Consider the following 22,148-nt stretch of genomic DNA (forward strand, 5'->3'; position numbering starts at 1 on the left):
TTCATGCTCTGTCTCTCTCTGTCCCAAAAATAAATAAACATTGAAAAAAAATTAAAAAAAAAAAACCCAACCTGGGAGATGAATACAAATAGGACAGATGCACTGGTGGATGGTGCCTTTGTGCTACCAGCCCAATACCAAAAACACGTTACAATGCCGATGAAAGGTTTAAGACACTGTCTTGGCATTGTTTTTTTCAACCTCTGACATACTCATTATCAGATTTTATACACATATAAAGCCCAAAGCTGGTTTAGAAGCACCTGTTTCTGTCTTTTTCTTCCTGTCCCTATCACTACTTTTTCCAGTATCTTCTCCCTTTAAAAAAATGTATCCTTTCAAAATATTTTCCCTACTCACTTGGAGTGTGTATATACAGAGATTCCTATTTTCTTTCTAGTACAATTAATTTATGTCACTGCTAATCTATAGCACTATTTCTGCCAACTTTCAATTCTTGTTTTCATTTCATCTCAAGCCCATTTCCTCAGAAGTTCCTGATATATTAGTATATTAAGCTAGAGAGAAGCCAGGCAGGGGCTGATGGGCATCTGGTAGCCCGGACACATCGATGAGTGCGAACGCTTCTCTGGCCTGGAAAACTGACCAGGGGATCCATGGTACCAGGGAGATACTTTATCAAGGTGCTGACCCCTCGCCGCCTGCCTGCAGATCCAGGCTGGCCAGCACTCCACCTGAACAGAGGCAGCAGACACATGTCCCCATGCAGCCTGCACAGCACGCTGTTGCATCAATCAGGAGGCAATCTTCTTACCGGGCTTTCCTAAATAGGATATACACTTAGAGGCAATTGCAAACAATTACATTTTCTTGTGGATTCTGGTATACTTTGCAAACTCTTAAGGCCTTGATAGTGAAAGCACCTTTCTCAGTTTCCCCACTTGACGGTACAGAGACAGCTTCCCACCTGGCCAAATGTAATGCACTTGTGGGCAGTTTTCCATAGACATGATATTTACAAAGCGTGGTTGATGATGCTGTGCTTGGACAGCAAATGATAAAGCTATTTCACTTACTATGAGTGTGAAGGATAGCATTAATAGGACCCAACTAAGACACAGAGTGATGTCTAATAGGAATACATCCAGTGTCCAAGTGATAGCCTCTTCCCATTGGTCTCCTGGTAGCCAGAGAACTGAGATCATAACTTTGCCCATACTGAGCAAAGGGGTTCCTAGGATTAGAAATTAGAAATCCAAATTAGAAATGCAAATTAGGTTCCTAGGATAAGAAACGGGATGGGCCCTGCGGTTAAGGTTGAGAACGGAAACTTTGGGGTGAGGTGTGAAGCACGCACCAGTTAAGCACTTTAGGATTGATTAAAACCCACAAACTCCTTTCCTCAGTTTTGCCATTAGATGACCTCTGGGAGTCAGCTGATCCCTCTGAGCTTCTGACCTGCCTCTTAGGTCCCTTCCTGTCTACCATTCAATGACCATGACAACCGCGAGTGGGACTGGGGCTGGCCAAGAGATGGAATGATGAGCGGTGGAGAGAAGAGGGAAAGAGCAAGGAGCGTTTGTGTTCGATGAAGATCCCACCGCAGAGAATTCAATCAGGGCAAAGAATTGTGATTGCCATGCCATTTGTGACTTGGTGACGGCTCAGATACCAGCTTGTGTGTCATATATCACACGGTAACTTGTTCTCCGTCGGGAATGTGACTTCTTGAGTGTTTCTCACATCCTAAGCAATATAATGAAAAAGAAACAGACTCAAGCTCCCAGGGCCTTTGAGTCTTCCAACCACACCCTTCCCACACTGCTGAGAATCAGCTCAGACTCCTGTAGGGCTATACCACTTGGGGGGGTGCTGGTTGAGGTAGACCAGAGTCCCCATCTAGGGCCTTGAAATCTTCATTTCACTTGATAATTCACTATAGAAAAGTCTTCTATGTGCTCTTGCAATTTGGGGGTATAATCTTTATCATGAAAATTCCAGCACAACAAAATGTGATTGTGCTCAAATATATATTGACTGCCCTAGAAACCAGGCATTCATTACTCCCCCCGCCACCCTGCCACCGCCACTTTTTAAATGACTACTAACAATCTGTGCATGGGGAAGCTTCAAAAAAAATTAGAGTGAAACATGAACACTTTTTAAGTTATTACCATGTACATTTCCAAGGGTTCTTCATTCAAGTAATAGCCAGAGAAGGCCTTCCCAGAGCCTCTACAATATTGGACTCCTAGCAGCCTTGCAATCTTCATTTCTGACCTCTCCACCCCTCTCTCACTCCCTGCCAGCCACACGGGGCCCTGCTAATCCTGGAACGTGCCAGGTATACAGAACCCTTGCCCTTACTGTTCCTTCTGTCTGAAACAAGTCCCTAGGATGCCTGCAACGTGCACTCCATACATTTTCTTTCTCAAGTGCCACCTCATCAAGGCCCTCCCTGGTCATCTTACAAAAATTAGTGTGCTCTGCCCCTACCCCCATCACTCCTTGTCACCTTTACCCTACCTTTTTCTTCAAACCATTAACTACCCTGTATGTATGCACATGTCTGCTCCTACTAAGATGTGAGCTCTGGTTGGACAGGCTTCTGTGTTTGACATTGTTCACTGTCGCACACCTGTGTCTGAAAACATGCTTTGCTCATAGCAAGGGCTTGGAGATCTGCTGAGTTAATTTATACTAGTTATGTGCCCTCTCATTTAGACATATTACTAACTTACTGGGCATCTACATTTGCCCTGCATTTCCTGCAAATTCCACCCATTTCTTCTTCTTCTTTTTTTTTTTTTTTAAGTTTATTTTACTTTGACAGAGACAGAGAGAGAGCACGAGCAGGGGAGGGTCAGAGAGAGAGACAGAGAGAGAGAGAGAGAGAGAGAGAGAGAGAGAGAGAATCCCAAGCAGGCTCCATGCCATCAGCACAGAACCCACCGTGGGACTCAAACTCATGAACCATGAGATCATGACCTGAGTCACTATCAAGAGTCAGACCTGGGGCGCCTGGGTGGCTCAGTTGGTTAAGCATCCGACTTCAGCTCAGGTCATGATCTCACAGGCTGTGAGTTCTAGCCCCGCATTGGGCTCTGGTCTGACAGCTCAGAGCCTAGGGCCTGCTTCAGATTCTGTGTCCCTCTCTTGCTCTGCCCTTCCCTCACTCATGCTCTCTCTCTCTCAAGAATAAATAAACATTAGGGGCGCCTGGGTGGCGCAGTCGGTTGAGCGTCCGACTTCAGCCAGGTCACGATCTCATGGTCCGTGAGTTCGAGCCCCGCGTCGGGCTCTGGGCTGATGGCTCAGAGCCTGGAGCCTGTTTCCGATTCTGTGTCTCCCTCTCTCTCTGCCCCTCCCCCGTTCATGCTCTGTCTGTCTCTGTCCCAAAAATAAATGTTGAAAAAAAATTAAAAAAAAAAAAAGAATAAATAAACATTAAAAAAAAAACAAAACAAAACTTAAGAGTCAGATGCTTAAACCAACTGAGCCAGCCAGGCACCCCTCTACCCATTCTTAGAAATTGTGGGTAACTAGGTCTATTCCTCACCATGAAACTGACTTTAAAATATAAACCAATATTTCTCTAAAGGTCGGTCGGTTTTCAGAAACACATCCTTCCTTACACAGAGCCCTGAGAGGCTGAGCTGCTCCAAACACAGCCTATGAGCAGAGGCTGAGGGAATCTGGTCTGTCAGAGGACTTGGAGTCACTGTCTGACATGAGTAATGTATCTGGAGACTGTTTTTTTTTTTTTTTTAATTTTTTAATGTTTATTTTTGAGAAAGAAAGAGAGAGAGAGAATGAGCGTGGGCAGAGGAGGGACAGAGACAGAGGGAGACACAGAATCTGAAGCAGGCTCCAGGCTCAGCTGACAGCTCAGAGCCCCATGTGGGGCTCGAACCCATGAACCCTGAGATCATGACCTGAGCTGAAGTCATGGCTTAACCGACTGAGCCACCCTGGTGCCCCTCTGGGGACTATTTTCTATGCCTGAAATACACACTTTTTATTATGGAGATGAAAAGCAAACGCCTACTTAATTTATACCTCAAAATGTCGAAACCATCCCTCACTTCTTATCTCTCCATTTGTTTGATTAAGTCCATTCAAATTCACAGTGTAGGAACTGGATTACCCGGGGTTTCTTCTTTCAGCAGAGTAAAATTTCATCTATTTGAAAAAATATGATCAATAACTGAAGAAGGTGGTTAAAAAAGCTTTTCCTCCTTCCTCCTTTACCAGCTTATTAACACAAAGTGGAATTGCATAATGAATTATTTCTGTGAATCACGTATGCCAAGTGTGTTTCATAGACACTAAGAACTGGATCTTAGTGAAAAACAGATCGGGAGAGATCCTGTAATTCAAACTCGATTTGATTTGTTATTAAGAGCGCGGCAACAATGTCCCTTATGCTCATCTAGCATTCATGGTTCATGAAACAGTCCCACAGAAGGTATCCCATCGGAGTCTCCCACAGCCCCAGGACATGGGCAGCCCCATACTGACAGTGCAAGGGCAGAGCCCACGAGTGGAAGCCCCTCACAGGACCTCATCTTCTCTCACTCCAGGGCCCTGGTAACCCACGCGCATCTATCAGGAGTGAATACCACAGCTTGGCCAAACTGTCTAAATGCCATAAGTGCCCAAACGGTCATCATGGTTGTTTAAAATGAATACTTTCAAAATATTGATAATTGTTTTAAAAATTATTATTTAAAAAGTCTGGACGTAAGAGCAATATCTTTCAAAATCTGGTTGAATTTGAATAATCTTCTAGTTGAGTTTAGTGCATATCCTAAGATCAATCTTTCTCCTTCAAAGTTAAGTGTTTTTCAGTGTGACAATATGGAAAATTACCTTAACTAAACAAACACACAAACCAACCACCCCCCCCCCTTCCCCCGAACAAAAAAAACAGAAGAAAGTTGAAAATACGGATTCATTGACTGCCACACGGGACTTCTAAAGAAAGCTTTGCCATTCTCTCAGCTTTGACGGAAAGAGGCCCTGAGCACACTTGCCAGATGTCCTTAATGATTTCTCACCTCTGCAGTCAGATTCATCTAAGTGATAAAAAATTAGGGGCCGGTAATATCAATAAGCTGAACTCAAAGTATTTATGAGGCCACTATTATCAGTTTAGTACCAATTGCTGTGGGGATTTAAAAAAATTTAAACGCCAGTTCTTTACCCTAATGGTGCTCAGAATCTTGGTGATTCTTGCATACAAAGCAATATATAATTAAGCACTAAACTGGGTAAATACCACAGAAATTCAGAGGAGGGGCAGCTGGAAAGGTCACAGAATGTTCCCTGGGGTTGGTCAAATCCTGCAGGATGAAAAAAGGAGACAGGACAGTTTTCTCAGCAGGAGTAATGGCTTAGTTTAGACAAACAGCAATGGAAATAAACATGGCATGCCAATTAAAAACAAAAATCAATGCTATAGTATGTTTTCACAAGGCTCATGCAATGGATCTGATGTGCATCCCCATCTCGAGAACTTGGATATTAGGGTGCTCCTCCAGAAATTATATTAAAAAGGGGCCTTTAGGTCTGATTAGGAAAAATGATAATGAGGGCTCTGGGACAGTTGATCCATTACTTACAAGGTAAATCTAAACACAAGTGAAAGAGGAGACAGCCAGAGCATGGAGACAGGGATGAGCTGCCCTGGGAGGGCAGGAAGGAAGCAAAAATACACTATAGGTCCAGGGTTCAGTTGCACAAGGAGTAATGTTCTGCCCTCAGTAAAGTATTGGTAATACTCAAATGTTTTCTGGCAATTAACTTCAAGGTCCTCAAAAGTGTTTTAAGATGGAGAAAACTAGGTTATCTTTGGGAGGTCTAACAAAAGCAAGTAATCTAGGGTTGTTCAAACCTTGAAGGAAAAAAAAAAAACAACTTCCCTCTGACCTGGGACTGATATCGGGCATGGCAAAAAGGTGGGTGGGGAGAGGGCAAGAACAGAAGTACAGGCATGATTAGTAACAGCAGTACAGACCAGCACCTGGCTTTGGTAGGGAGGCAGAAATCGACTAAGTGAAGTTAACAATAGCAGCTGAGAAGCAAGAAAGCTCCATGGTTACCAGATGTTTGATCCCTCCCATGGCCATCCTGGGGTGTAAAGACCCAGAAGGAAGTCCTGGGTGAAACTGAGAACCAAACACTAATGCAGACTTTAGGCAAATACATCCCCACGCTGAGGACCAGGGAAAGTGGGTTTTGCATCTTTAAGAAAACATAGTCCCTATACATCTACTTACTTCTTTACGGGGGAGCTTGGCCACTGAGAAGAAAGGAATTAACTGGTCAACTTCAGATGGTTCCCACTCTCACAAATATTACAGAGCTCTTGCTAGTTCCAAGAGGGTACAGAAAGGTGTAGACCCCGGAAAAGAACATCCCATCTTCTCTAGGAGAGGGGCTGCTTTAATGAGCTGATGAGAATGATGTGAATTATCCCCAGTCTGGGCCCTCCAGTCCTGAACCAGAAGGGACCCATCAATGGGTAATTCTGGAGCACTTTATTCCAACCCATTTATTTCCTTAAGGAGCACCCAGCTTTCCCTTCCACTCTTTCTGGAGCCATCAGCCAACTCAAATCCTCAATGGAAGGGAAAGATCTTGAATTAAATTTAAACACCTGCTCAGCAAACTTCCTCTTTTGCATGGATTACAGAGTCAACTTCAGCCCAGCCTCTAAGACAGTTGCCTTCCAATGCAGAATTAGGGAAGTCTACCCCACGTCAACATGTCAACATGGTTTCAGTCTCATTAGCATCCCCAAATCCTTCTGCCCAGAAGCTGATGAACCATCAGGGAATCAATTTCTTCTTTCTCTGATGCCTCCCTTACAAAGTACGTGCCCTGCAAAGAAATTCTGATTTCTTCCTTCACACACAGCTCTGCGTTTGGGCTTTCCTGCTCCTCTGCGGCTTTAGGTCTCTCTGGTTAAACACACGCAGTGGCAGTCAGTCCCTCTGGTCCTGCAAAGTCTGGTGCTCAGCAGGAGAACCCTTGAGACAGTATGCCTTCCCACACTTCTGCGGTACTTGACACAGATAATGCAATCATGTGGGAGCTGCTTCAGATGCCTCCTTTCCTTCCCTGCCCACATGACTATCACATCCCTGGTTTGTCCCAGGTTTATATGCTCATCATCTCTGACAGGCACCACCCTAGCAGACTCCTTCCTCACTGACCTGCCTTTAGTCTCACCTGCCTCCGATCCACATTCTATGTTGTTGCTGAAATCAGCTGACTATAAAAGATCTGACTTAAAACATATTCGATGTGTTTGTCAGCAGTATAAAACTAATGTCCTCGAAAGGACATACATGATCCTTCATGATCTGACTCCTATCCACTCTTTAACTGCACCTTTGGAGTTTCCCCTGGCCCTCCCCTTTCCTGAGCTTCTTGTATTCCCCACAGCACCTCTGTGCCTCCAGCTGGCCATACTTTCATATCCTTGCACATCTGGCAAACCCCAACTTGGTTTTCAAGTCTTGGTTCAAGATCCCTCCAGGACTCACCCCAGATAGCCCTGGACACCCCTGTTTTCACTGACCTTTACCCATACCTTCATATTTTTTCTGCAATTATTTTTGTGCACATCTGTCCCAAAATTAGATAAACTCTCAGGTCATCAGTATTTGTTGAATGGATTGATGAATTAATTAATGAGTGGATGAGAGAAACTTCTGAAGATATAGATTTGGAGATATTGGTGTATGGGCCAGTGGTACAGTCACAAGGGAAAATAAATCACCCAGAAAGAACATAGAAAACCACAAGACGAAAAGACCAAGGTTATAATTTGGAGAAAAGAAAGACAAACCCTCAGGGAAAGAGAAATAAAAAAAAATTTAAAAAGCACGGAGAAAACTAGGGGCTTGTATCCCAGAGACCAAGGCAGAAGAGATTCAAGAAAGAGGGAATGGTTTGCACTGAGCTAGTCCTTTACAGTGGTAAACGATAATTATCACATCATTGTATAAGGACATGTGGGTAAAAATCTTATAAAGTTATGCAAATGGAGGCTACACAATATAGACACAGTTTTGTTTTTATTAAGATAATTCTTGGGGCGCCTGGGTGGCGCAGTCGGTTAAGCGTCCGACTTCAGCCAGGTCACGATCTCGTGCTCCGTGAGTTCGAGCCCCGCGTCAGGCTCTGGGCTGATGGCTCAGAGTCTGGAGCCTGTTTCTGATTCTGTGTCTCCCTCTCTCTCAGCCCCTCCCCCGTTCATGCTCTGTCTCTCTCTGTCCCAAAAAAAAAATAAATAAACGTTGAAACAGAGAGAGACAGAGCATGAACGGGGGAGGGGCTGAGAGAGAGGGAGACACAGAATCCGAAGCAGGCTCCAGGCTCTGAGCCATCAGCCCAGAGCCTGACGCGGGGCTCGAACTCACGGAGCACGAGATCGTGACCTGGCTGAAGTCGGACGCTTAACCGACTGCGCCACCCAGGCGCCCCTATTAAGATAATTCTTAATCAAGTCTTACTGTTTCCAGTTTCAGATTTTGCCAGCCCACTGTTTTCCCTTGCCATGTTATCTGAAACGTGTATTTTTCTCTTATCAATTTTTTTCCTTAAAAAAAGTTTGTTTTAATGTTTACTTATTTTTGAGACAGAGAGAGTGCAAGCGGGGCAGCGGCAGAGAGAGACAGAGAGAGAGAAAGAGAGAGAGAGAGAGAGAGAGAGAGAGAGGAAGACACAAAATCTGAAGCAGGTTCCAGGCTCTGAGCTGTCAGCACAGAGCCCGACGTGGGGCCCGAACCCCAGACTGTGAGATCATGACCTGAGCTGAAGTTGGACACCAAACCAAATGAGCCACCCAGGCACCCCCTCTTATCAATTTTTTTCTAACATATAGTTTAGTTTGAATTCAGAGCCACTCTTGTAACACTAAGGTGGATTTCTTCAGTTTAGGTTTTCTAGACACATAGAGATGTCAACTGAACCAGACTAGAAGTTTTTATATGACAGAAATTAAGCCCTTGTACTTAAGAGAGAGTGAATAAATAAATATGCTTGGAAGGAATGACTGAATTTCTTATATTTTTAACACAGAAGTTCGGTCATCTAGGATCATACTATCATCCATACCCTGGCCAATATGGAGCCCATGGCAAACACTGCGAAACATGGCCAAACATGGCCATTTTCCCGCTAAGCCTGCAAAAGCCCACAACACCCCACAAGCTACTAGCAACTGGTCAGAGCTGGCCCAGGTGACTTGAGACAGCACATCATCTCAAGTTCACTGCATTAGACTTGAGCTTTCCTAGTCCTCTGTTGGTGTCTGCATGGTACACAGCCAGCAGAGCAGCGGTCTGCTAAGAGGAAAATGGGCGGAAACAAAGTAGTTAAAATGTGACTTAGCCCTTCTGCTTTTTACCTTTAGGACCTTCCACTACAGACTGAACGAAAGTTTCTTAAGCTAATGATTTCACACACACACACACACACACACACACACACAAATGCCATTGTAGGTCAATTCAGAGAAGTAAATTACAGAACACGCTACTTCCCGATATCTGTCACTGACCACCTCTGGCTAGACACCTTTGTTAAATGGCTGTATGAAACTCGGGGTTTAGCCATACATTGCTTTTTTAGGAAAATAAATCTGGCAGTAGTCTGTTCTTGCATGTTCCTGTTTAAAAGTGCTTAGCTGGTGTCCCATTGTTTATTTGTATGTAATAGGATAAAATCCAAACTCCCCTGCATGGCATCAACTTCACCACGAAAGGACCATTACATTCTCCTTTTCCTGCCTCTGTTCATTATTCCATCATACCAAGTCTTCTTCTTTTCTATGACACTAAGTTATAAATAAACTTGGTGACTGTAACATACAAATGTATTACCTTTCAATTATGTGGGTTAAAAGTTCAAGATGGATCCTACTAGGCTAATCAGAGAGTTGGCAGGGCTGGGTTCCTTCTGGAAGCCTTAGAACAGCATCTGTTTCCTTGCCTTTGCCAGCTTTTAGAGGGTGGCTGAATTCTTGATTTGTGGTTCCCTTGCACCTTGAAAGCCAGTAATGGCCAGTTGAATCTTTTGCACATGGCATCCCTCTGACACTGACTTCTGCTTTCCTCTTCCACCCATACAGACTCTTGTGATTACACTGGGCCTCCCGAATGATCCAGATAATCTCTCCATCTCAAAAGCTTCAACTTAATCACATCTGCAAGGTCCCAGAGTGGACAGCTTAGGGGGGGGCATTATTCTAATTACCATACTGGTATTCCCTCTGCCTGTAGAGTTCATGTGTCTGCTTGGAAGACTTCCACCCAAATTCCTCAGGAATTCCTTAAGCTCCTGTGGAAATGTCACTATTTTCGTGGGGGCCTCTCTTCCTCCAACCCAAGAAGCTCATTTCTCTGGTCTCCTCAGTCGCATGTACAAATACCTCTTCCTGAAGCACTTACCTCACACTAGAGTTTATTTGTCCTCTAGTATGTGTCTCTGACTAGATTCTGAGTCACTAAGTCTTATTTGTTTCTGCAGCCCCCGGGGCCTACCTATTAAAGGCTGTGGGGAAGAAAAATGAATGTTATATTTTAATGAGTGAAGACCTTGGTTGGAGGCAGAGGCAAGACAGTATGTTTGGAGTACAGCTTAGAAACTAGTTCTGACAGCTCTGAACTGGGTCTTATCACATCATCAACCAAACCCCTTAATCCTTTAACCATTCCAGGGAGGCACTGTAGCAAACTTAAACCATTTGCATCTAGGGATATTTCTAACTTTAATGTGAATTGCCATGGATCACAACATGTTAAATTTTTAGTGTCTTCCTGGGCATGGATGGAAAAGGGCAAGCTGCACCCCCAGTGCTTGGTCAGGTTAGGGAAGTGATGCTATCCGAGTGATTTCTGAATTCCAAAAAAATGACACTCGTCTAACAAATCTGACTGTACTACGTTGGAGGTTAAAAGCAACTTTGCCACAATATTTATTTGGTATTTCAGTATCTGGAAGCTCTTGCGTTAAAAAAAAAGAAAAAGCTCCAATTAAGCAAAGCTGAAATAGCCTCAATTATTTAAATCGCAAGCCAAATGAGAGGTTGAATAAATTATGGTCACACGAATGGGGGGATATCTATTTTTTAAAATGTTTTTTTTTTTTTAATTTTTCAACGTTTATTTATTTTTTTGGGACAGAGAGAGACAGAGCATGAACGGGGGAGGGGCAGAGAGAGAGGGAGACACAGAATCGGAAACAGGCTCCAGGCTCTGAGCCATCAGCCCAGAGCCCGACACGGGGCTCGAACTCACGGACCGCGAGATCGTGACCTGGCTGAAGTCGGACGCTTAACCGACTGCGCCACCCAGGCGCCCCTGTTTTATTTATTTTTTGAGAGACAGAGAGCGTGAATGGGGAGGAGCAGAGAGAGAGGGAGACACAGAATCCGAAGCAGGCTCCAGGCTCCGAGCTGTTAGCACTGAGCCCGATGCAGGGCTCGAACCCACAAACGGTGAGATCATGACCTGAGCCGAAGTCGGATGCCTAACCGACTGAACCAACTGGGGGGGGGGGTGGGGAGGAGGGGAGAGGGATATCTATTTTTAAAGGCCATAGTTTGCTGTGAATCTCCAATGTCACTAACAACACAGTACAGTATAGAAATCTGAAGACATGGAAATAAAATGAAAAATGACGTGCCTAACAGTTTAGCTGGAAGAACCCAACAGGGACAAAAAAGAAGCAATTATCACCTGTTTCCTGATTGGAATACAAAGTCTACCCTCCTATTTTTTTCTTCATTAGTAAAACCCTTCATTTTCTTCGTTAATAAGACCCCTCTTCAACCTAACTCCTTTCAGCTGTGTTCATTTTAGTTTAGGGGACTCCATCCTCTGGTGGAATCCCTGAAGCCAGAAGCAGTGTTTCAACGTGCTTCTTGTTAAATTTCATTGTTTTTTCTAACCTTGAAAAAATGAGATGTTTGGATCCAGAAGAGTCCTACTGATCTGCATTAGAGCTTACATTCACCAAGAGGAAAACTGAAACCTTGCTGCTTCCTCTAGGTCAAGAAGAGCCCAAGGCTAAGGGGAGACATGACCGACTTCCATTGGGGAATGCAGCCAGAGAACACGACCTGTGTACTGGGTAAGTTGCACATATACTCAGTACTTCATGGCAGACTTTAAATGTGATGCATTTTTATAGAAAAGGGAAATACAATTCTCAATATTTGCGCTGTTTTCTTTCAACCTTCTAAATTTTTCTATGAATGTATTTAGAAGTACATTTAGGAGCAATGAACACCACCAGCCAAACTCTTTGGCTAAAATGGAGGAAATTGGTAGAAATACTAATCATATTGCTATTGTTGTCTGGACATTTCAAGCCTTCCCTGTTCTTAAATCTTGCTTATGTATAGGCAAAAGCATAAAGCCCACTGGGGAAATCACTCAGAGTATCTGGAATTAGAGCTGGAGCCATCTCAGGCCAAAACAAACATTAAAGGCTATTCACAAACCAATGAACAGTCAATGCACCTCCAAAGCATATTAAGGTCTGTCAAGAATGCAAACAAATTTTATAATAAGCTTAATAAAGAAAACAACTGAACCTACTAAGTGGTACTTATGGAAATAGGCTTGAGAATATAGCCTTAGAGGTAGAACTGTTTCCCACTAGAACAAGAATTGTTTACCTTGCTCCTATTAAATCCAATAATCCAAAGAGTGGTAATGGTACCAACTGTTTTAGGAAGAACCAACAGTAGAAACTCCAGTGGGATCTACAAACCGCATTTTTCTGTAAAATGCCAGTAGAACCGCATCGTTCTAACGTTCTCTTTTCCTAATATAAATCTTTTTCCATCTTTCATTTCATCCTGAACAATCTTACTATGTTCAGCATAGTAGCAACTGGAAAAAAAAATGTGTTTCATCTAGAAGCAAAAGTGAGAAACCTTTACAAAAAACACTGAGCTTCTCCAACGCTAGATTTCCAAGTTCTTAATATAAGCTAAGACAACGCAAAATAAAGACTGCCACTGTAACCAAACTTTTCTGCTACCAAGTATCCTTAAAAACAAGGACAATTCAACCATAATAGATTATTTTCTACAGCGTGAGCAGATAATGGACCTACAAACATTCTTCCTTTTTTGCTGGCTTGCTTTATAAATCTTGCAACTTGCAAGCTCAAGTTGTTTTTGGAGGCGAAGGCAAGTTAATGGTCGAGCTTAAAATAAATAGGCTTTGCAACTACTTTTTTTTTTTTTTTTAAACCAACGAAGCACGTTTCCCCATTCCACGCCATGAAGCAATTCGATGTCAACTTGCTATGGAGTCAAATGCGACAAACTCCGAGAGCTCCAGTCGCGAGGCGGCGGCTTGCTGCACCCACAGCTTCCCGCACTCCTGCAGCATCAGGACGCGGCACTCTCTCGGCTCTGGGCGCAGAACCCAAACTCCGGGCCTCCCGGCCACGGGACAGTACACCCTACCCCCGTCCCGGGGAAACTGAGGCACGGTGACCCAAGCGATCTGGAGTCTGGCGAAGGCCCCCGCCGCTGCTTGGCGTTCCAGTGGCCCCGGAGGTTTGGGAGGCTCCTCGGCAGCACACTGTAGACACCGCGCTCCTCACCGTAGGAAGATTATGGCACAAGCCCAAGAGGTGGCTGTTCCCAACCCACCGGCCCCCGGGGTCCCGCCCCGCACGGATCTCGAAGCATCCTGCGACCCCCCATGAGCCCGCTTCTGGGACCTCGCGGCGCCTCCAGTGCGCAGCCTACGCCTTGGGCTTCGCCAGCCTAAGCGCCCGAAAGTTCCGCGGCCCCAGCGTCCGCAGCGACCCGGCCGCCCACCCCGTGCGGGGCTCCCTGCCACCCGCGCCCAGTCGCCCCATGCTGTCCCGGCGCCCCTGCTAACCTGACGCCGCCGCGCCACTCAGGTGGCCGCCGTGCGCCTCTCGCCATGGCCAGCCTGCGAGCTGTCGCCGCTCCGCGCCCCGCGCCCGACGCCCGGCAGCACCGACTGCGGGCGAGCCGCCTCCGCCAGCGCCTGGCAGCGATGCGGGCTGCGCCGCGGGCGGCCGAGAGTGCGGAGCTTCCCACCTACAGGAGCCGGAGCCGGCCGGTGCCGAGCATGCCCAGTGCGGCTCGCCGGGCGGCGCGGAGGCGCGGGGCCAGGCGGGGTGTCGCCGCCGGGTTTTCGCTGCAGCCACCGGCGCGGGGCGGAGCTGGCGGCGCCGGGTGAACCTGTGGGAGCCGCGGGACACGCCCGCAGAGGAGTGGGGCCGGCTGGGGGCGCGGAGTCGCTCATTCAGTTTGCGCAGCCTCCCGGGGTGGGACTCCGCCGGCCCCGGGGCCCCGCTCAAGCACGTCTTGGGTGTTGCTGGAGCCGAGGGCACTTATTTCCGACGCTGTGGTGCTTGGGCAGCGTGACTGATAATTGTCAGGGGGCAGGGCGCTCCCAGGGCTTCCAGCGCAACTTTTCTGAGCGTCGCGTCGCCTTGTTGTTTAGGGACACCCGGGAACAGGTTTCCTAGGATCCCATCCTGGGATACCGGAGAGAGCCAACGTCCAGCCCCTGAACTTACCGTGTCTCCAAGGCCACCTGTCAAGCCACTTTGCAATTAAAAGCTTCGCTTGTCTCCCCGGGTGACTCTGCTGTCAGTTCTAAAGCCCATACTGAAGAAGCTGGAAGAAAACACAGCAGGACGTTCACTGGTGGCTTCTGAGAGGTGGGGTTCCAGGGATTTTAAATGTTCCTCATTTTCGATTATTTGTAGGTTTCTATGTTTTCTCTAATGAACGATATGGTGCTTTTTAAAGAAGGTATGTTATTCTAAAATTATTTGTGAGTAACGCCTGCAGAACTTCGGCGGCACGACCCTGCGACGTAGGCAGCGCCCCCCGCCCTCCTCGTTTTCTTTTTAGACTTGAGGGAGGCAATTTCTGGGGGCTGGGCCAGGCTCCTCCTCCCCGGCTCCTTTCGGCCCGCCCCCTTGGCCACGCCTCACCTCGATCCTTTTACTCCAGTACCGCCCCCTTCTCCTTCGGCTGCTGCGAAAACTAGGAGAGGTGGATTTTCAACACTGACGTTTCCCGTGGCTCTTGTAGCCAGACTGGGCATGTTCCGCCGCCGGGTCAGGGACTGCTGACAGGAGAGAGGCGTCTTTAAGCAACTCTCAATCTCCCTCCTTCTTCACTCTGTCCTTGGCGAACGAAACAAAGTAGCACCTCCGACCCCCTGCCCGGAGCTCGGACCTGCAAAGTGGGTCAGGACTCGACTGAGCATGCTCAGAACAGTGCCAGAATGCCGCACGCGGCTGCATCTCGTTGCCCAAGGTTGATGTAGCTGCGCTCGCTAGTCACGACCTCGAAGGTCAGGAGGCGGGTGCAAGCGGGGGGGGGGGAGGGGGGAGGGGGAGATATTGCCTTGACACCTGGACACGTAGCCCCTACCCAGGCTGAATTGGGAGGCGGGGGCAGGGTGCGTGGGATCTGGCTTATAAGTCACTCAAAGCCTGATTTTTCCCTAAAAGATTGAAATTAGAAATCATATTTTAACATTAGCTTTATGGCATCTCCAATAATCACATATTTTAGCTCTAAGAACTTTTCAACCCATCTTTCTTTAGAGAAGTGTAAACCTTTTTTCAAGTATTTAATAAGAACTCTTTACATTTGTAGTAGAACCCTAAATTCTCACTTGTTTTATCAAAGATTTAATGTTTGTCCTCACTTTCAAATAATTCCGCAGGATTATATTCCCCCCCCCCCCCCTTTGGACAATTCTTTGTTCCCTCTGACTCTCCTGTCCACCTCTTTTCAAATTCTCAGAGAATCTGCAGAATACTCTCTTGCTGTCTTAGATAGGCTTGAGGCAAGTGTGGGAAACTTGCTCTGAATCCTCTGTTGCAGAAGAGAACACTGAAGTGCAGAGGGATAACAGGGAAGAGATTTTACAGGCTTGTGGTGAATAAACTCAAGAACCCAGAGAGAAGTAAGCCCAGGTGGGGGAGTGGGATACTTTTCTGTTTTCTGTTTTCTATCTGAGGAGGAGAAAGATAGGCAGGTGATGTTTGGTTTGAGAGTGGGAAATACCCTCACTAAGGGTTGGCTTCATCTCAACCTTTCCCTCTCATCCAGCTCTGGTTCAGCTTTGGCCTGATGGGAGGCACCGTCTTTAGGTGGAAGGTCACTCCTAGGAAGAACCTCACTGTCTCCCCCTAGACTCTAACTTGTGCTGAGGTCACCCTTATCCCTGAACTTTGAGACTCCATTGTTGCTGGTACCTTCTGAGCACTGCTGTTGATCCCTATAGACATCCACACCACAAATAGTCTGGCTGGGGAAAAGATGGGTAGGACATCTCTTTAACAGTCCATACTGCTATTCAGATGGGGGAACAAATGAAGCTTCCTGGTCCCCAGTCTTCCATGACACAAACCTTTCTTGGTTTTAATACTTTTCTGACTGTTCCTTCTCCTCTTCTTTCTCCAGGTTCTTTTCCTTTGGACCACTCCATTGTAAGTTTTCTGTCCTATGCCCTCTTCTCTTCAGCTCTCCCTAAGGGTGCTCATCCAGTGCTATGACTGTCAGTGCCAAGGTGGTATTCAGTTGGTGTGTGCATATAGGGCCATGGTAGCTGTTGATTGTCCAATTGTTTCTGGTCCATCAGGTACCTGCTCTGATTGGTCAGTATCTATGCCTCACTATTTGTCTCTACTGGTTATTAATATTTTGAATATTATCTTTACTCCTAACATTATATTCCTCTCCAAATCTCCCTGTGTTCAGACCTTTATATGTCATTTACCAATCTTAATTGCTATGGCCCTCGGGAAACTTGAGCCAAATACGTCTCAAAACAGAACTTATGAGCTGTAGTTATTCTTCTACTTAAATGTCCTAACTTGGCTACTGGTGTGTGCCCCATAAAAATGAATGCTATCCTAGATTCACCCATCTGCCTTTCCTCTGTCATCCAGTGAATCACTGCCCTTAGACATCTCTGAATACAGACCCTCCACCTGCATTGCCTTCTCGGGTCCGTCATCCCTTCTAAATGGGTTCTCTGTCTCTGTGTTGCCTCCAATCTAGCCTTCTTGCCTCCTCAGACTTTTCCTTTTAAGCAAATTATATTTCAGCATATCTGCTAAAAATCTTAAATTGATTCATAGTGCCTTCAGGATAAAGTTTTAAGCATGAACTGGCCCCTGATTCCCTCTCCAGATTAGTCTCCAGCCAGTGTCTCCTCATGTCCCATATCCTAGTGGATGCAACCTATTTGCTATGGGAATTCCTGCCTCCATGTTCTTTTAGTTCTTTTGTTTCTTCTTTCCTCTTGTTCACCCCTTGGCAACTGTTAAGCCTTCAAGGTCCAGTTCAGGCTGACTCCCCTGTGACCTCCACAAGATGACTTCATCCTGAATACTTCACCTGTATCATATACTTTGTCTTCATTTTGATACCTAACCTTGATTTATTATTTTTTTTTCAACTTCTCCACTACATTGTAGGCAATGTGACAGCAAGGGCTTGTCTCAACCATCTTTGTATCCTTATGTTCAGTTTTTAGTAACATTTTACTTAACAAATGAATGATAGACGTTTGTACCCTTGCGATATTTAAAGTTTATTAATTTTTAAAATTCTTCCCGAATATTGTAAATGGAATGCAAAGAAAAAGTACCAGAACAAAGTCACATCACATACAACCTGCTGAATGGTTATGTTTTTTTGAGCAATATAAGCAAGATTTCAGATTTGACCTTAAACCCAGTGAATTTTTTACCGGCTTCGGAAATCAGGAAGCGTTTTGTGGACCAATCTGATTTTCTTGTATTATCAGTCTGTAACTGCTGAAAGCTCAGCATTGTATTGCTAATTAATCCACAAGTTCCATTGTTCTCTATCATTGTGTTTCCCTCCCTGGGGTTGTTATAATCCTCTAATTATATAGTTAGTCCTTAGAATAGATTTTGTTTATTTTTTTTCTGTTGAAAGTATGGCACCTCTGGAAAGCAGATTAACCCTTTAGGAATGAACATAATTTTTATGGTTCTACCAGTTCCCATTGTCTTCCCAGAGCTCCTACAGCTAACTTATGGAAGGGACTGACCACTGGCTTCAGAACCCTCCACAGGATGAGGAACATATTACAGACCTCCTGGATAGAATGTTCTATGGGGCAGCAATTTTAGCAAGCCCTGAAGGGGATTCCAGACACTGTATTTGAGAACTGTAGTTCTACATCACGTAATAACTGTCAGTCCAGAACTTCAAGTATCCCCAGTATTGGTTTTCTTTGGTGGAGAGATATATGTGAGTGGGAAGGGAATCGGTCCATTTAAAAAAGTGTTGTCCATATTTGTGCTTATTAAATAGCCTTGACTTAGAATCTGGAGAATATAGAAGAGTACATAGCAAAGTAGCTTCTTGGTTTTCTGTGTGTTGAACCACAGGGGTTTTACTTGGTGACCATGTAGGCCAGATGACCATGTAGGTATTATTCTCCAGCACCTCTTGCCTCAATTCGGCCTTCTTTGACAAAGGGTGACTGGGACAGCAGAAGGTCTGACCTTGTCCCCTTCCTGGAAGAGACAATAAGAGGTTTATGAACCTACATTAGGCTTTTTCCTTGTTCCTGGGAGTCTGAAAGGATGCAATTAGGGAGGGGCCAGCAGAAGGGATGAAAGAAAACAAATATGTCTCCCCACAGTCTTGTGATTTGCTGGCCAAGGAGAGGGAAGCTTCCTGAGAAGTCTGAATGAATATTAGAAAAATATTTTCTTCCTCGTCGTGGGTTTAGACTGAGTATTTGTGTTGGTCCTTTGGAGGTGTGTGTGCATGTGTGTGGTCTAACCAGTTAGCCAGCTGCAAAAATCAGGGCAGCAGATGGCGTGCCTGCTACTCACAGGGAGCAGAAGCTCCAGCTTATAGGGTCACACCCTTCCTGGACCTCCCTGTGAGACAATACTGAAGCCCTGCCTTCCTGGACAGTTTGCCAGCCTGGGACATTAATGGGCATTGTAGTCGAGCCTCCCACCCCCCCCCCCCCCCCAGGGCTTCCTTGTAGACAATGACTCCCATTTAAGGAAATGAATTATTGGCCAGAGAAGAGATGAATCTAGAAATCACCACCTCTGTGTAGGAGCTTTCTGAAAGGTGGATGGATATTTGCACAGGAAGGTGAGAAGAGGGAACTCCTTGGTAAGAGAGGTGTGAAAAGGAAAGGCTGACTGGGGCCATGGGGTGAGTCCTAGGGAGACCCCTTTGTAAAAACTTGACTTCACAAGTGCCTCTCTCTTGGATTCTGGAAAAGTTCTGTTTTGTGCATAGCATGAAGTTTTGTTCTTCCAGCTTACATTTTCCTTGGGAAGGAAGGAAGGCCAAACCTTCACTTTCCAACGATAGGGTGGAGGAGATTGGTGTTGGGTGACCCAAGTTATCAAATGAACAAATCACTGTCTGACAAGTGGGAAAGCAAACATCCAAAGGAAGCCAACATATTTTCCAGGAGTCCTACGAGGACAATCCTTTGTCCCCAACACTTGACGGGGAGGTCACAGTACCAGCTTCAGAATGCTGCTCAGGCACCAAGGGCTCTCAAGCCCAGGTGAGCCTCTGGAGCATCACTGTGACCCCAACTGGAATAACCTGATAAGTCTGTGCAATGAGAAATCCAAAATAAACTCTGAAAGTAATTGTCCGTCTCTGTTCTGGTGATTTTCATGCATCTCTCTCTTGAGTAGCAAATATACTAGAGTTCAGAGGGAAGGGAAGGAAATCCTATATTTTTTCTTTTTGTCTTGTGGTTAAATGGGACACCAAAAGTCTCTGTGTGGATACAGGGACTTCTGTGAGGGCAAAGGCTGGGAAGAAGCCCCAAGCTGTGGCTGGGGCAGAGAGGACAGAGGATGAGGTGGAGGAGAGGGAAGTATTAGCTCTCTGTGGGGGCTTACGGTACTTACAGCACCAAGAATGGGGGGAATAAGATGCCAGCCCAGCAGTAGGTAGAAAGAGCTAGCTTTCATTTGGTAAGATTTGAAGGACACTGGAAAGCTTAGAAGCCCCTCATTCTATGGAGATCTGGTTTCCTTTCTTGGGGTCTTCCCCTCTGCTGGGCCAGGTTTCCATAAAGCAAGGAGCTGTCATCCAAAGCTCAGGCCTTTCCCTGAGAGGCTCCATAGTGGGGAAAGTGAAGGCTCTGGACGTCTACAAGTGAATTGTCACCACGGCTCAGGGCTGAGAGGGCCCTAAAATTTACTTTTTATGATGTTACAATGGTGGTTTGAGCCAACTCTTGGAATAAAGTTTTCTAACAGATTGAAACTGTTCTTTCCCATCACAAGGATGCAGCTCAGTGTGCTAACCTTCAATGTGATCCTGCCTTCCCTCTTTCAAATAGTAAATACAACTTCTATATGTAATTAATGGAACCACTGTGTTTGGTTCATTCTCCACCATGGATGCGTGTGCTTATGAATAGTTTTTTTTTTTTTTCCTCTTTTAAGGATAGTGTTGGGGTTATGACATAACTATGGTTATCTGGCTAAGGGAATAGGTTTCCCATTTGGACCACCTGCTTTTCAGGCATATATGAGCTTTGAAACTTCTCTTTAGTAAGTCTTTTCAACCTAATCCAGTATAGTTTCTGCCATATAATAGATGCCAATAAATTTTGTTAAGTTGCATGCTGGATATTGGTGTTAGAACTGCACATTGGAGTATTTTGGAGGCAGGCATTTTAAAATACAAATACCATCAGTTGCTTGGCTGGTCTGAAATGCCATTCAGATTTTAGCCTCTCAGTCTGTATGATATTGATTCTGCTTTTCTTTCTGATGATGTGTTTCAGGAATGTCACCAGCATGTTTCTTTTTGATTTGGGTCAGCTGGCAGAAAGGCAAGGCTGCTAATAAATTGTGAATGAGTATATGGCTGAAAGCATGAGCATTTTGAAGGAGAAAGTTACTAAGGAACAGTTAGTGGCTGATTTTTCAGCATCATAGTTTATGGGTTCCCTATCATAATTCCTGCTATTAATTATATGTAATAGCATTTCTGCTATTAGTTTCAAGGAGTCTTCATTTTTGCTTTCATAGGAATTTTAAAGGTGGCATGATTTTGAAATTAACCATCCATAAAACTGGAGGAATTTTGTGACTATATTTATGACCTAATGGGCCGATTTTCTTAAACTGAGCAGAAATTACGATTTGGTGCTCGTAAGGGTAGAAGGTAGGATGTAGGGTGAGGTGGCTCAGAGATACAGCTAAGTGTCATTAATAAGCATAATGACATTGCCTAACAATGACAGGGAGAAGATAGAGTGGAGTATAAAAGGACTCTGCAGATCTGTCTTGATGTGATTGATTTCAGTGATTTATAATTCTGTGTGTGTGCTTTGGTCCATAGCACTAATTACTGAAGATGGACTAAGCTTGAAAGGGGGAATACCCAGCCTGTCTTTAGGAGTCTTCTACTGTTACATGAATATGACATTTAATCACATTAAAAGTCTACTATTGCTTATTGCTCATAAGAGACAGGGTAGATAATGAGTTCACCTAGAGCAGCTCCCTGTCATCCGTGAGCCCTTTACCAGCCTGTAATTTACCTGGCCCTGGGCCCCCACTCCTAAGGGTACCGGAAAAGCCAGAGAACGAACGAGATTTCTGAAGGTGTTAGTGTTAAAAAAGAGCACCAAAATAGTCATCCAGGGGAAAGTCACACTCCCTCTCCCTGCTGTAAGTTCATTTTATAGCTTGAGGTCTGGTATTTTGAAGTTCCTACATACTACAACTACGGACTAGTACTAGGAACTTTGGGGACTAGGGTGTTTTGCTTACAGAGGTCTTAATTTGGATTTCTGTCTGTCTCTTATTTTTGCTTGTATTTACCGTCACACTATTTTTCTTGAGAGTGTTCTTTGCCTGCCTTTCATAATATTGTGGGAAGAGTCATGAGAAGACTAATGGGGAAATGAGGAGCCCAAGCCCATAAGGGAAGAATCCAAGAGACTCCTCAGAGAGGAGCTAGGCTGCAGCTGCCCAACAGCATCCCTGTTTCCCGACTTCCAGGATGGTTCCCAAAGATCACATGCTTCAATGTTTGAACTCACTGATTTCTTATAAGATTCTGGCTCAGGAATAGGTTTCCCTTAAATTGTTAACTAACCTAA

At 45.2% G+C, this 22,148-nt stretch overlaps 1 protein-coding gene and 1 long non-coding RNA gene across 4 annotated transcripts in view; one reads left to right on the forward strand and one right to left on the reverse strand.

Annotated features, from left to right (window-relative positions):
- MFAP3L (microfibril associated protein 3 like) overlaps positions 1-14,621 on the reverse strand; it is a 70,185-nt gene extending 55,564 nt beyond the window's left edge. For all 3 annotated transcript variants that reach the window (XM_047090671.1, XM_047090670.1, XM_047090669.1), the window contains exon 1: positions 14,554-14,621. The gene's annotated coding sequence lies outside the window, so the exon portion shown is untranslated. The remainder of the gene's footprint in view (positions 1-14,553) is intronic.
- Positions 14,622-14,801: 180 nt separating this feature from the next.
- LOC124520079 (uncharacterized) overlaps positions 14,802-22,148 on the forward strand; it is a 178,780-nt gene continuing 171,433 nt past the window's right edge. The window contains exon 1 of the long non-coding RNA XR_006964245.1: positions 14,802-15,341. This is a non-coding gene — a long non-coding RNA (uncharacterized LOC124520079). The remainder of the gene's footprint in view (positions 15,342-22,148) is intronic.

This window comes from Lynx rufus, unplaced genomic scaffold (assembly GCF_022079265.1).
Source record: "Lynx rufus isolate CCGP_SWC_20201006 ecotype Redwood Valley unplaced genomic scaffold, mLynRuf1.p SCAF_3, whole genome shotgun sequence".
In the NCBI taxonomy this organism is placed as follows: Eukaryota; Metazoa; Chordata; class Mammalia; order Carnivora; family Felidae; genus Lynx; species Lynx rufus.